This window comes from Notamacropus eugenii, chromosome 5 (assembly GCF_028372415.1).
Source record: "Notamacropus eugenii isolate mMacEug1 chromosome 5, mMacEug1.pri_v2, whole genome shotgun sequence".
Taxonomy (NCBI): domain Eukaryota; kingdom Metazoa; phylum Chordata; class Mammalia; order Diprotodontia; family Macropodidae; genus Notamacropus; species Notamacropus eugenii.
In genome coordinates, this window is record NC_092876.1 from 402111341 (window position 1) to 402127729 (window position 16389).

A 16389-nucleotide genomic window follows, 5' to 3' on the forward strand; every position below is an offset into this window, starting at 1 on the left:
ATACACCACCTGAGCCTGCTGCTGACAGCTTTAACCTTGCTGCCCAGAGAGGAAGCAGCCCTCATCACAACCGCAGACACTGCTGCTGACAGCTTCCCATCTAGGCATCCTTTTTTCGCCAGCTGAATGAGGACTTTGATATCACAAACCCAGGACACTTGGGTGGGGAGGAGGTGACCAATTTTCCACCTGTATAGATCCATTTGCAAGATTAAGGGAGTGGTGACGTGTAAGGCGCCTACACCAGCTGCTTCTCTTAAAATATGCTTTGGGATTTTAGTTGATTGCACTTCCTCTGTTGTAACTCAGCCATTTAGTTTCATCTTTGTTTTATTTGATGCCTCCCTTTGTCAGTTGTGCTAGCTGCAGATTTCTGTGTGAATGAAGTCTTGTTGTAAGGTACTCATATGCTAAAGGCCTTCCTAATCCACTCAGCCTCCAGCCACTGTTTGCTCTAGAGCCAGGTGCGCTCCGCGCATAACAAAGAAGGGGATATGTTGGGACTGGAAGCTCAATTCCGTGTGGACAGTCTCGGGCAGGTAAAAGTGGGACTTCTAAATCTTAGAGTCTTACGAGGCCCTCCATGAACAGCGGGGGTTCGAGAAGGTCAGACCGAGCTAGCTCGGCTAGCTCGGGTATTTCCGCCTCTCCCCCGGAGATACCTGATGGGTGGAGTCTCCCTGCCCTCGAGGTCGTCCCGGATTGGAGCACACCTAGTTACCTAACAGCATGGTATTGAGATGCAAACTGTGTGGCTGAAGATTAAGTAGGATTGAGGAAGCCAGAAAGCTCTTAGCACGTGTGGAGCCAAAGAGAAAAGTAGGGCTCCGCTTCTTTTCTTTCCCCTCTCCCCTCCCCCTCTCTCCCCCGCTTGTACTTCTACTTCCATTCCCTTAAGCTTAGCCTTCTTAGGAAATCTCCCCCTCTTCGTCCTAAGAAAGAAGAGCCCCTGCACTTGTAACCGAAACCCTGTAATAAAGCTCAACCCCTGTTTGACTCTGGAACGTCCTTTCTCTCATATGTGCATCCGGCGTGGCCAGCCGAAGACCTCGGGAGGTGAGGTAAGAAAGACTCGGGTAGCCCAATACAGGCCTCTAGGCTTGGCAGGTTCTCATCCTCCAGAAAGGAGTTCAATCACAATATTTTATAAAATTCTCAACCAGACTATAGTGAACAGAGCACATTAGCATCAAAAGACATTAGTGGACTTTCTTCTTAGTTACAATCAAGCTTAACTGTTCCAGCAGGTAAAATATCATGGAATTTGAGATCTTTGTCTTTAAACTGGTCAGAGAATATATCCTTTAGACTGAATGTTCTTTAATTTGTCAGTAAGTACACAATATAGAGGGATGCTGGACTTCTTTTTCTAATGCTCCATAAATCTCTTTCACTTGCTAAATTGGTACATTAGTCAGCAAATGAAAAGCAGAGCAGATGCTTTTTCATAACTGTCTACATTCCACATCCTCTTCTTCACTTTCTGAAATATGTATGATTTACTCCTGTGTGAAGTCAGTGGGGCAAAGAAATAAAATTTGTGGACTGCTGAGAAAGAAAAGGGAGGGAAGAGAGGTGGGAATTTTGAGGTTAGGAATGATACAGAGACAGAACAGAATTACAGAATAGCAGAAAATTGACAGACTATATTCACAGAGAATTTGTAACAGCTTATTGCTGGAACCTGGAGAAGGAAATGGCAAACCACTTTAGCATCCTTACCAGGAAAACTTCAAGAGGGGTCACAAACACTCAGATATGACTGAAAATGACTAAACAAAAATTGCTGGAACCAAGCATACCATCTGGCCATTGTCCAATGAATCTCAAGACTGTCTGCTTCCCTGCTATAAAACGAAGTAGGAAATACAAAGCATTCTATAAGCTGTGCTATAGAGTCAAGCTTTCAAATATCCACTAAAGTAATGCTCTGATGAATCTGTGCTAGACTTGACTGTGGTTTCCCATAGATTATTAGTAGCAAAGAACAACCTCTGGTAGTTTCTTCCATGTTGGGACATTATTGAGTCTAGGTTGAATAACATACTTTGTTTTCTGCCCAAGTACCAGCCTAGCTATATTCCAACAGGGTCCTTACCATGTTATGAATTTTTGCCACATTAGCAATTGACGGAACCATCTACTAAGACCTAGAATGGGTATAATTTCCATCAGAAAATGAAGAATTCCCAATGAAGATATGAATTCTCAAATAACAGAATGCTCTGATGTATACCTGAACAAATACGTCCTGTACAAAACATATGAGAAGTGGTCATTCGATATTTGTATGAGGAGTTCCAATATAAGAGAAACCTGTTCCCAAGACAGTTTTTTTTTCTTTTGAACAACTCAGATCTTTGGGGAGTTTTTCCACACATTGAATCAAAATTCAACTCTCTGCAACTACTTAACACTTCTCCTCATTCTAGATCAATGAATAAAAGAAAAAAACATGAATGAACGAACAAAAAAGCATTTATTAAACATTTATGTGATAAGCATTGTGGTAAGTATTGGAAATATGAACAGAAAAAGGAGACAGTCTCACAAGGAGCTCATACCCCATCTGTGGGAGATAACACCCAGCTTGTAGGTGGATAGAAAGGTTTAAATGTTCATACAGTGCAGCAGCAGATAGGGCCACAAAGCCCAGTGGTCATTAGGCAGGTCAGATGATAGTGCTGGAGAGTCTGAAGAAAGCAGAGAAGGGTGAATGGAAAAGACAGGTGGTCTTCCATCTCAGTGCAAGGAATAGAGTTGGTGATTCCCATCTCATCCAAAATGTAAAAGAATTCAAGTTGCCTTTATGAGCTCTGGGCAACCCTAGGCCAGGGCATAAGGTGAAGGGGAGAAAAGAATGCAGCATCCTAGGGAGTAAATGTTGTTCTCACACACCCAGACAGCTTTGATGAATTCTAGGAAGCCCAGAACTGAGGGAGGGAATGAGGGGTAAAACAATGGAGGGAAGGAAATCCTTGGTGCTGGTGTGTCTTCCCATTACCTAGACACCCTGGACCAAGCAGGAAAAAGTTTCATTCCTCTTAGATATATAGAAGAATCTTCAATGTAACAGCCCTATTGATATTTGAATATAGTTATCATGTCCCCTTAAGTAATTTATTTTCCAGGCTAAAAATATTTTCAGTGCCTTTAAACTATTTTCAGATGGTATCACACCAAGGCTTTCCCCTAAATAGTGGCCATTCTAGATCATGTTTTCTAGAATTTAAAACAATACTCCAGGAATGGCCTGACAAAAATAGAGTCTTGTAGAACTATATTACCTGTTTGATATTATACTTCCCTATATACAGACCATGATGGCGTTTGTGTTTTTTTCAATCTAATAACACAGTGTTGGCTCAAAATGAGTTTTCATGCAGCTAACATCCACAGATTCTGTGTAGATAAAGAACGGTACAACCACCGAATAGATGCGAAAAGCAAAACAAAATAAACACACAAATGAGGCATCATAGTGGACAGAGTAGTATGCTTTCAGTCAGAAATATTCAGATCTTTCCAAGGATAATTGTTAGTTATGTCTTTCTCTCAATAACCTCATTTGTAAAAGTGAGGGTCTTGGGATAAACTTCAAAGTCCCTTCAATCTCAAAATCTGTGATTCTTTGATCATATCTTCTTTACTTTGTACTTGTGAAGTTAATTTTTTTCAACTCAAATGTAAGACTTTACAGTTATCCTTATTTAATTATATCTCATTACTAAATCTCATATTTTAGACTGTTTTTTTCTATCCTCATTGTTATTTAATGTTTTAGCTAACCTTGCTAGTGTTCATCACCTGTACATGTGAGAATGCTATCTCTTCAGTTATCCATGTCATTGCTAAAAATGTGAAATAGTGTAGGGCACAACAGGGATCCTAGATCTTTCCACTAGAGATGTACTTCCAAGATGCATACATCAAAAATCTATCCTTAGGTTTGTTCATTCAGCCAGTACTAATTCTACCTGACTGTACTCAAAGTCTTGGCTAGAAGAAGTGCCCAAGCTTCTCACATCCTTGGTGGGTGTGCATTATTTTTGATTCTTTCCTTCCCTTCAGAATGGTAACAAGTTCTTCAACAGAACCACACTTGACAAATTCTCCAGGTATTTCTTGGAGTGTGAAGTCATCTATGCTACATCTCTTTTTCTGCTCCACAAAAAGAGCATGAGATACATTGGCAAATCTTTTCCTGAAATATGCAGAAACTTTATCTAAATTATTTCATTCATTAAGAAAGAAGAAGAAAGGAAATTTTTAAGGCACTTTTTTGTGATGTCAAAGAAATGGAAACTGGATGTCTATCATTTGGGGAATGAGAATGTGTATATAACAGAATACTATTGAGCTGCAAAAGTTAGGAAAAAGTGATAACTTCAAAAGAACTTGGAAAGGCATGTTTGGACTAATACAAAGTGCAGTTAACAAAACCAGAAGAATGTATGACATTGAATATAAACATTAATAAATTTGAAAAACTTAAGAAATTTAATTTATTATATGATCAGCCATGGTTCCGGAAGACTAATGAAGAATGTTGCCTACCTTGTGACAAGGAGATGATAGATTTATATGCAAAAATAAGAAATGAATTTTTGGATGTGGCCAGGGTAATGGACAATGGTATGCTTGACATGTTTACAGACTTTCCTTATTTCCTTCCTTCCTTTTTCCTTCTATCTCTCCTTCCCTTCCTTCTTTTCTTCTTTCCTTCCATGCTTCCTACTTTTCTTCCTTCCTTGTCTTTTCAATGGATGGGGGAGATGGGAGGGAGAAAAAATAAATGCTTAATAATTAAAAAAATATCTTTATGAAAAGTGGAATAACGTTAGTTTCACATGTTCTTGATGAATTTATACTTTTTGTCATCAACGCATGCTTTTCTAGAGAATTTTTTATCCTTACATATGACTTAGACTTTTCCCAGGAAACAAAGTCAACCTCAATATGTAATTTTATAAATAATACATAACCTCTAGATTCTATCCTCTTTCTTTAAATATTGAAATATTTGTCTTTTTTCTAATCTTGTAGTACCTCTCCCTTTTCCCATGACTTTCAAGATCACTTAAAGTAGCTCAGCAATCATATCTGCCAATTGTTTCAGTAACTATGGATAATCTTTATTGTGGCCTGGTAATGTGGACTCATCAGTTTTACCTGAGTGCTCTTGCCACTTATGTTGGGTTTCTTTTCATTGCTAACACTATTCTTGTAGAATTATGTCACATTTTTCAATGGATTCTCTATTACTTATTCTTCCTTTTTCTTCCTTATTTGCTGTGGAAAAAAACAAACAAACAAAAGAAATATAAGACATGATTGCCTATTTGTAAAGGCCTAAGGATTTATCTTGGGAGACAACGTTAACAGAGGTAAAACAGTAATAAGGGAAAATATGTGTCCATTTTCTGAATAGGAGTTCAGAGAAAGGAGATAAGAACATTGCCTGAAGTTATTTTAGAAGATTTGTGGAGAAGGGACATAGTTTTGAAGGATAGATAGGGGAGTAAAGCTCAGAGGGAAGAAGAAAGAAGGCACAGAAAACATTTTGAGTAATATGGAAAGTGAGGTAGGGATAACAATGGTATTTGGGAGGGGATTTGAAAGACATGCAGAAGATTATGAATGTGACACAAGACAACAGAGAGCCATTGTAACTGTGAGAGATTGGGGAGTTGCTAGAATGGGAAATAAGGCTTTGGCAGCATCATTGATCTAGAACTGTAAGGGATCTTAGACATCACTGAGTTAGTCTTCCTCATTTTACAGATGAGAAAACTGAGGCTATATCTTTTAAATCCTAGGTAACACAGGTAGTAACAGAGGTAGTATTTGCTTTTGGGTCCCATACCTAGCATTTTTCACACCCTAAGGTAAATATTCTTTCCAACATAACATGCCAATCAATTCTGCTCATAATTTATAATGTTCATAAATGAAATTTGTCATATATTTAAAAAGAAATTGCTACTATCACCATATTAATTTAAAATGCTGAGTGAATGAATACCCATGATTCTACATGACCAATAATGAAAAATACTTCCCATCTCCCAACAGAGAGCAATTCTGTACTCAGGGTCTAGAATTAAATATATTTTTTGGACCTGTCCAATGCAGGTTTTTTTTCTTGACTGCATATTTATTACAAAAAATTTTGTTTTTATTTTCTGTTTCTTTTTCCCAGTGGAATATGATAGAAAAGAAGATAAATATTTAATTAAAAAATAACTTAAAATACAGTCTCATGCATAATGAGCCTCTTAAGGGATATTGTAGGTCTTTGGTATCTAGTCACCTTGCCTCTCCAATTTGTTTCAGTCCTTCTTGTACCTGTAAAGTCAGTACCCATGTCCTTCTCTTCTCTCCTTACACATTGAATCATTCATTAATTTTTGATCGGTCTGTGTTAAGCTTATTAACAAAGCCTGAACCTCTCTGACATAGGCTTGTCAGAGAAAATTATTACCTCAGTTGTCTCTGATAATTCCTGACATCACAATGTTTGAATTGTGGACTTCTGACAGTGTAGAAAGTAAGACAATATATGGTAATTTTCAAAAATGTATAACAAAGTTAATAAGCACTTCAAAAGGTGACAGAATCCTGGAATTTTAAAACTGGAAACATTCTTAGAGGGAACTTGATGAAGGTCATATCAGTAGTTAGTGGAAGGACCAGACCTCAATTAGACTAGAGTTCTTAACAAGTGATCCATAGAAAAATGCATGGATTGATTTTAGGGAATGCATGAACTCAAATGGAAAAAAAAATCTTTATTTTTCCTCCAGCCTTTAAGTGAAATTTAGCATTTCGTTCAATTATTAATGTAGGCAACAAAAATATTTTGAGAAGAGATCCATAGAGTTTATCAGACTGCCAAAATGATCCGTGAACCATAAAAGGTTAAGAACTCCTTCCCTAGACTTAGGGAGAGATCACTGTGAGTTTACAGTAGTCAGAGAAAACTTTATATTGGGACTTTAGCAGGGTTATGAAAGTCATGAAATTTATTAAGAGTGTGATTTATAGAGAACTGGAAACAGGACTGCATATGGAGGGGAATAACCTAAACAAATTCTCCAAGTAGGGAATAAGAAAGAGACTAGAGGGGCATAATAAAGTTCCTTTATCTTCTGCCAACATTAAACTTTTGCTGACTCTTACTTGCCCATAACTGTTAGAGTTTCATTTCTCCAACATCTAACCCACCCTTTTTTCTGTTCCCCTCCTGACCTTGGAATATTTCTAGGGCACTGTGCCTGCTTATAAGTTTTGGTTGATGCCAAATGTTGAAAATAGGTTATGAACTGATGGAATTTGGCAGCACAATTATGCAGAAACAGTGAAGGCAAGATTCATTAACTGACATATACCGTTGAATCCAAATTACTTATCTTGGAAGAATATAAAATGCTGTTCAAACTTTGATATGCAGCCAACTTTCACCAGAAACTCAGACTTCCCTAACACTTCTATAATCACACAAAGATAGAAGGAATTTCCCTAAAAATTGTTCTAGCTCCAAAAATGAAAGAGGCAGCATGAAGGGCAAAGAGAAAGATCATATTTTTTCTACTTTTACCTGAAGCATCAGCAGGACTTTTGTCACTGTAAAAAAAAAGAAATATCCAAAATTCCTCTGTGTCTCTTCCCTTTGATAACCTAAAAACTTCCTTTTACTTCACTTTGATCTCCCACAGACATCTAATCTCAATCATTTGTGATGTGCTCATCATTTTACTTGTTCTGCACCTAAGTTATAAATGATTAATTTGTATTCATGTGATTATCCAGCTGCATAATGCTGTATCTTAAATGCAGTTCCACTATACACAAAGGATAATGTGGTATACTATGCTCGCTATTCTCCCTGCCTCAAGTTTTTGTCCATTCTTATCCACCCTCCACTCAGTTGCCACAGTGATATTCCTAAAATGTAATTCTGATTGGGTCACTCCCTTCCCTTACTTAATACACTTCCATGACTACTAAATCTAGGGTCAAATACAAAATCCTTTGTTCAACTTTTAAAGTCCTTTATAACATGATCCCTTCTTATCTTCATAGTCTCCTAAACTGTATCCCTTTGGCATATTTTACTTTTTAGTAATGCTGGCACACTTGCTGTTCCTCACAAAAGGTACTTCATCTTCTGAATCGATGCCTTTTTCATTGGTTGTTTCCATGTCTGTTTCCTCTCCTCACCTCTGCCTACTGGATTCCCTGGATTCCTTTAGGGACAATCAACATTGCTTGCTCTCTCTTTTTGTTTTGTTTTGTTTCTTCTTTCTCAGGGTTCACTCCATTGGTTATAATTATTTATAACATGACTAATGTGAAAATATGTTTAATGTAAATGTATGTATAGAGTCTATATCAGACTGTATGCTATCTTGAGGAGGAGGAAGGGGAGGGAGAAGGAGAAAATTTAAAACTCAAAAGTCTGTGGAACTGAATGCTGTAAGTTAAAAATAAATTAATTAAAATTAAAGAAAGAACATAATCAAATCCCATCTTTCAAGATTCTGATTCTCCCTTCCCATCTCTCTTCCTCTAGAACCATCTGGGTCCAGTGGCAAGATACAGATTAGGATGACTGGAGATGCAATGAAAGGTCTTTTTAAGCTAAGGTCTCTCCCAGGTTCATTTTGTCCCAGGCAACACCCATTCAGTCATTAAGTCTAGGTAAGAAATGAGGCAAAAAATGATGTCTTTTCTCTAGCTAAAAAAAAAAAAAAAAATTGTGGAGAGGAAGATCCTCAGGATTTCTGGTCAAAACAGAAATAATTGTTATTTACATTCACTCTGAGTCATTACAATCCAAACAATGACAAAGAAAGGATTGGTCTAAGACTTATTGTTGGCCAATCAGTGAGAGTCAGAGTGATTTAGATTTAAGTCATGGTTCTTTGTTGGGAGTGTAAGCTCAGTTCCATGTGGACAGTCTCAGGCAGGTAAAGGTGAGAACTTCTAACCCTTAGAGTTCTCATGAGGCCCCCCAGGGAAAAATAGGGAATTGAGGTGTGAGACCGGGATATCTCGTGCATTTCCGCCTCTTCCCGTGGGAAACGTGATGGGAGAGAGCATCCCCGCCCTCGAGATTGGCCCAGATCTGGGCACACCTATTGTTATCTAACAGGCATGGTATTGAGGTGCAAACGATGCGGCAGGAGAGCTTAAGTAGGGTCAGGAAAGCCCGAAGGCGCTTTTAGCGCTGAGGGGCCCTTACAGGACAGAAGGGCCCTCTTCCTTCTTTCCTCTCTTCTTTCTTCCCTCTCCCCTCTCTCCCCACTTCCACTTCTGTTTTCATTCTCTTACTGTAAGATCTTTGCCTCCTTGGGAGATTTCTCTCTCTCTCCTAAGGAAGAGTTCCCCCTGCACATGTAACCAGGACCCTGAATAAAGCCTAACCCTTGTTCGACTCTGGAAAGTCTCTTCTCTCATATGTTTATCCGGTTTGGCCAGCCGAAGACCTGCGATAGGTAAGGTAAGACTCGGGTAGCCCTCAGGCCTCTAGGCCTGGCAGATCTTTAAAAACATAAAAACAAAAAACTAGCCTCTAAACCCCAAGATATCTTGGGGGATTTCAGCAATCAAACTTTATATTCTTTTGGGCACAGCACCTGCAGATAAGGGTATGATTCCCTATGCAGATAGATGGAGAAGTGGGAATAACAGGAGGGAGGAGGGAAGGACAGGAAGGAGAGAGAAGAGAGATGGAGAGGAAGAAAGGAATGGAGGGAAAGGAAGAAAGGAAGGAATGAAAGAAAGAAGGAGGGAAGGAGTTCTGTTGTCAAATTGGAACTGGCCAGTTTGGTCCCCAGTGGGACAGCTAGTGTTAGTCACAGGTTATTGGTTGTCCTTCCTTCTCAAAGAGGATCATGCCATTGGGAAAGTGATGTCATGACTTGGAAATGAAGCATATTTTAAGATAGGACAGCTATAAACCATTTCAGTCTCCAAATATCTATACTATAGGCTAATCAGTGGTTTCATTTACACCTTCTTGTGCTGAAACTCTTAACCTTGGCATTATTTTTTTCTCCAAAGTGATCACAAGTGATTACTTCCATAAGGTCTTTATTGGGAGATATATATATATATATATATATTACTAGTGATAATGATGACTGGACTTCTGGGGACAAGAAGGGAGAGTGAGGAAGGAACCCTTTCAAGCACTTCCAAATTACCTGCCAAAAAAACTAGAAAATTGATCTCGGAGCAGGGAAGAAATTCCCTAGCCTGGTAGGAAAAGTCTGTCTCACATGGGTAGTAGGGGAGCCAGCAGCATCCTCCAGCTTCACAGCAGTGAGGTCCCACTCTCCTGCAAACCATCAGACCTCTAGACAAGCAAGCAGTCTGTACAACCCAGCAAGGCCCCACCCCTGAAACAGGCCAGTAGCTAAACCCCACACTCAAGGAAGGACAACAAGAAGGCCCCGCCTGCTCCCCCAGTATAAGCCAGAAGGGAAATTTACCTTCCAGAGTAAGCAAGTAGGTAAGCCCTGAAGCCCCAATGAAAGACAGCAGTAAGACCCAGAGCCCCAGCAACAAAAGCTTGGAACAGTGCAAAGTCAGAGTCCAGCACTCACATAAAAACATCAAGTCACAAAAAAATGCAGAAAAAATGAGCAAAAAACAAAAAGAGAACTTGACTATAGAAAGTTATTATGGTGATAGGGAGGAACAAGGAATGAACTTAGGAGAGGACAATAGTTTCAAAATGACTACATGTCAGGCCCCAAAGAAAAATAAGATTTTGTCTCAGGCCCAAAAAGAATTCCCTGAAGAGCTTAAAAAGAATTTGAAAAAGCAAATTAGAGAAGTAGAAGAAAAAATTGGGGGAAAATGAGAGCAGTGTAAGAGAATCTTTAAAAAGGGGTGTATTGACTTATGGGAAAAAGATATACAAACATTTGCTGAGCAAAACAACTGTGCTGGACAAATGGAAAAGGAAGAACAAAAGTTCAATGAAGAAAATAATTCCTTAAAAATTAAAACTGGACAACTGGAAACTAATGACTGTATGAGACATCAAGATACAGTAAAATAAAAAAATAGAAGAAAATGTAAAATTTCTCATCAGAAAAACAACTGATGGGGGGGTGGAGCCAAGATGGCGAAGTAGAAAGACGCACATACACATAGCTCCGAACCCACAAACCACAGAACGGCAGAGGGGACTAACCCAGGGCGAATTCTGCACCCAGAGACCACAGAATATTGGAGCGAGGGAGATTTCTGTTCTGGAGAGACCTGCAAACCTCTCACGGGGGGTCCTTCGGGCCGTGGACTGGGCCCTAGGGCAGGTAGCAGAGAGCAACCATACCGCGGCAGCGCCACCGTGAGAAAAAGATCTGAGAGGGCTACGGGACGGGATCTCCAGCGGCCACGCGGGTCCCCCCACCCACAGAGGGACCAGCAAACCTCTCGCAAAAGGTCCGTCGCGCTGCAGGTGGTGCCCAGCCTGGACCTGCGGCGGCGGTGGCCACGGCTCCGAGAGACACAGTTCTGAGAGGGCTCCGGAGGCAGGATCTTCAGCAGCAGCACGGGCCCCCCCACCAACAGGTGACTGACGGGGGTAGGTGAGAGAGTCTCTTTGGCGGGTTGAGAGGGGAGTGAGGTGCCCCCATGGCTCGGGCCCCCCGGGAGGTGGGGGCTGAGAGGCGGCTGTGGACGGGGGCTCCCCAAGCGAGCGGGAGCCTGGATCCATTGTGGAAGGTCTGTGCATAAACCCCCTGAGGGAATTGAGCCAGAGAGGCGGCCCTGCCCCTGACCTCAGCACCTGAGCTTAATTTAACACTGAATAACAGCCCTGCCCCTGCCAAAAATCCTAAGGTGGGAAGCAGCATTTGAATCTCAGTCCCCAAACGCTGGCTGGAAGGACCAGGGGGCAAGGTGGGTGTGAGGAGAACATTCAGAGGTCAGGCCACTAGGTGGAGAAAATGCCAAGAAAAGGGAAAAGAAATAAAACTATTGAAGGGTAATTTATCGGAGAAAAAACACTTCCTCCTTTCCTTTCTGATGGGGAGGAACAAGGCTTGCCATCAGGCAAAGACACAGAAATCGAGGACTCTGTGTCCCAGCCCACCCAATGGGCTCGGGCCATGGAAGAGCTCAAGAGGAATTTTGAAAATCAAGTTAGAGAGGTGGAGGAAAGACTGGGAAGGGAAATGAGAGGGATAAGGGAGAAGCATGAAAAGCAGATCAGCTCCCTGCTAAAGGAGAACCAAAAAAATCTTGAAGAAATTGGCACCTTGAGAACTAGCCTAACTCAGCTGGCAAGGGAGGTGCAAGGGGCCAATGAGGAGAAGAATGCTTTCAAAAGCAGAATTAACCAAATGGAAAAGGAGATTCAAAAGCTCACTGAAGAAAATAGATCTTTCAAATCTGGAATGGTACGGATGGACGCTTTGGACTTTTCGAGAAAGACAGATATCTCAGAACATACCGCGCAGATTCGAAAAATGGAAGATAATGTGAAATATCTTATTGGAAAAACAACTGACCTGGAAAATAGAATCAGGAGAGACAATGTAAAAATTCTGGGACTACCTGAAAACCATGATCAAAAGAAGAGCCTAGACATCATCTTCCATGAAATTATCAAGGAAAACTGCCCTGAGATTCTAGAACCAGAAGGCAAAATAAATATTCAAGGAATCCGCAGAACACCGCATGAAAGAGATCCAAAAAGAGAAACTCCTAGGAGCATTGTGGCCAAATTCCAGAATTCCCAGGTGAAAGAGAAAATATTGCAAGCAGCTAGAAAGAAACAATTCAAGTATTGTGGAAATACAATCAGGATAGTACAAGACCTGGCACCTTCTACATTGAGGGATAGAAGGGAATGGAATAAGATATTCCAGAAGTCAAAGGAACTAGGACTGAAGCCAAGAATCACCTACCCAGCAAAACTGAGTATAATACTTCAGGAGAAAATATGGTCTTTCAATGAAATAGAAGACTTTCAAATTTTCCTGATGAAAAGACCAGAGCTGGAAAGAAAGTTTGACTTTCTAACACAAGAATGAAGAGAACCATGAAAAGGCGAACAGCAAAGAGAAATCATAAGGGACTTACTAAAGTTGAACTGTTTACATTCCTACATGGAAAGACAATATTTATAACTCTTGAAACATTTCAGTATCTGAGCACTGGGTGGGAGTTCACACACACACACATGCACACACGTACACATACATAGAGACAGAGTACACAGAGTGAATTGAAGAGGATGGGATCATATACTAAAAAAAATGAAATCAAGCAGTGAGAGAGAAATATTGGGAGGAGAAAGGGAGAAGTTATATGGGGCAAATTATCTCTCATAAAAGAGGCAAGCAAAAGACTATTAGTGGTGGGATAAAGAGGGGAGGCAAGAGAAAAACACGAGGTCTACTCTCATCACATTCCACTAAAGGAAAGAATATAATGCACACTCATTTTGATAGGAAAATCTATCTCATAATACAGGAGAGTGGGGGACAGGGGAGGATAGAGGGGAGGGCATGGGGAGGAGAATGCAATACGAGGTCGACACTCATGGGGAGGGAAAGGACCATAAGAAAATAGAAGTAATGGGGGACAGGACAGGATGGAGGGAAATATAGTTAGGCCTATACAACACAACTAGTATGGAAATCATTTGCAAAACTAAACAGATATGGCCTATATTGAACTGCCTGTTTTCCAAGGGGAAGGGGTAGAGAGGGAGGGAGCTAAAGAAGTCGGAACTCAAAGTGTTAGGACCAAATGTAATGTTCTTACCACTGAGTAACAAGAAATACAGGTTAAGGGGTCAAGAAAGCTATCCGGCCCTACAGGACAAAAGAGAAGATGGAGACAAGGGCAGGGAGGGAGGATAGAGGAGAGAGCAGATAGGTCACAGGGGCAATTAGAAAGCTTGGGTCTGGGGGGGGGAGGGGAAAAAAGGGGAGAAAATTTGTAACCCAAAATTGTGTGAAAATAAATGTTAAAAGTTTAATTAAAAAAAAAAAAAAAAGAAAAACAACTGACCTAGAAAACAGATCCATAAGAGATAATATAAGAATTATTAGACTACTTGAAAGCTATGATTTTTTTAAAAAATGAAACAAAAATCCTGGACATCTTTCAAGAATTTATCAAATAAAATTACCCAGATATATTAGAAACTGAGAGCAAAATACAAATTGGAAGAATCCACCAATCACTGCCTGAATGAGATCTCAAAATGAAAACTCCCAGGAACATCATAGCCAAAATTCAGAGCTCAGATCAAGGAGGAAGTATTGTTAGCAGCCAAAAAGAAACAATTCAAATGCCATGGAGATACAGTCTGGATTACACAGAATTTGGAAGTTTCCACATTGAAGAACTATAGGACTTGAGATATGATATAACAGAAGGCAGAAGAGTTAGGATTACTAGGATCATGTACTTGGTGAAATTGAATATAAACTCCTATCTGACCTTGACAATGTGGGAGAAGGATAGCTGAAGTATCTAACCCCACTCTCACCATATCAGAGTCCCCTACAGAGCCTAAGCAGCTTTGGAAGCTCTTCATCAGAGGTCTGAGCTTTGAGAGGAGGAGCAAGAGTCTAAGGAGCCATTTAGAGCAGTGGGTCAAGCTTACAGACTCTGTGATAAGGAAAGCTCCAAATATCAAACACTCCAGGGATTTTGGTTTTGTTACCTATGCCACAGTGAAAGAGGTACATGCAGCCATGAACGTAAGAACTCACAAAGTTGATGGCAGAATTGTTGAACCAAAGAGAGCTGTTTCCAGAGAGGACTCTCAAAGGCCTGGCACCCACTTAACTGTGAAAAAGATTTTTGTGGCTGGCATTAAAGAAGAAACTGAGGGACATCACTTAAGAGACCACTTTGAAACATATGGAAAGATTGAAGTGACGGAAATAATGACTGACTGAGACAATGACAAAAAAGAAGAGCTTGACTTTTGTTACTTTTGATGACCATGATTCTGTGAATAAGATTGTCATTCAGAAATACCATGTTGTGAATGGCCACAACCGTGAAGTAGAGAAAACTTTGTCTAAGCAATAAATGACCAGTGTTTCATCTAGTTGAATATGTCAGAATGGTTCTGGAAACTATGAAGGTGACTTTGGTAGAAATGATAACTTTGGATGTGGTGAGAAGTTTAATGGTTGTGGTGGTTTTGGTAGCAGTTGTGGTGGTTGAGGATATGGTCAAGGTAGAGATGGCTACAAGAGATTTATAATGGATGGTAGTTATGGAGGAGGCATCCCTGGTTACTCTGGAGGAAACAGAGGCTATGGAAGTGGCAGACAGGGTTTTGGAAACCAGGGCAGTGTCTATGGCAGGAGGGGCAGGTGTGATAGTTATAACAACAGAACAAGTGGAGGCAACTTTGGTGATGGTAGTGGAAGGAACCTTGGAGGTGGTGGAAGCTATAATGATTTTGACAACTACAACAATCACTCTTCAGACTTTGTCCCACGAAGGGAGGAAACTTTGGAGGCAGGAGACAATGTTTTGTCAAACCCCATAACCAAGGTGGCTATGGTGATTCTAGTAGTAGCAGCAGTTATTGGCAATGGCAGAAGATTTTAATTACTGTTAGGAAATAAAGTTTAACAGAAGAAGAGAACCAGAGAAATGACAGGGAAGCTACAGGCTACAACAGATTTGTGAATTCTGTCAAGCACAGTGGTGGCAAGGATTAGCTGGTACAAGAAGATATGTTTTAGATGATATTTGTACATGGACTAAAACATACCAGGATTGTATTTGTGACTAATCATAAAACAGGTAATTTTAGTTTCTCTTCTGTGGAAAATGTAAAGCATTCCAACAAAAGGTTTTAATGTAGAATTTTTTTATGTTCCCATGCTACTGATTGCTAAATTTAATAGTCTGATCATAATATTGAATAAAAGTGTCTTTTTAAGAAAATGAATACAATATTTTTTGGGGAAATGGACATTTAATGAAATAGAAAATTTTCAAGCATTTCTACTAGAGCTGAATAAAAATAAAATTGACCCCCAAATACAACACTCAAGGGAAGCATAAAAAGCGGAAAAATTAAACAAAAGAAAACATAAGAAATTCAATAAGATTAAACTTTTATATTTCTATATGACAAGAAAATATTTGTAATTCTTAACAACTTTATTACTATAAGAAAATTTGAAAGGAGTATATGTAGACAGAGTGTGTGAATATAAAATGAATTTGAAAGGATGAGTCTCCAAAAACCAAAATAAAGGGAGGAGAAAGAAATTTGCACTAAAATAAAAAGGAAAGGGGGAGATTGAATGGGGTAATCTGTCCCACATAAAAGACACATGAAAAAAGCTATTATAATGGAGGAAAAGATGGGGGAGGGTGGTG

At 39.8% G+C, this 16389-nt stretch overlaps 1 protein-coding gene and 1 pseudogene across 1 annotated transcript in view; one reads left to right on the plus strand and one right to left on the minus strand.

The window, feature by feature from the left end:
* Positions 1-16389, minus strand: part of GABRG3 (gamma-aminobutyric acid type A receptor subunit gamma3) — an 860421-nt gene that overhangs the window by 312474 nt on the left and 531558 nt on the right. The window lies entirely within an intron of this gene.
* On the plus strand, positions 10142-15623 carry LOC140503651 (heterogeneous nuclear ribonucleoprotein A1 pseudogene; annotated as a pseudogene).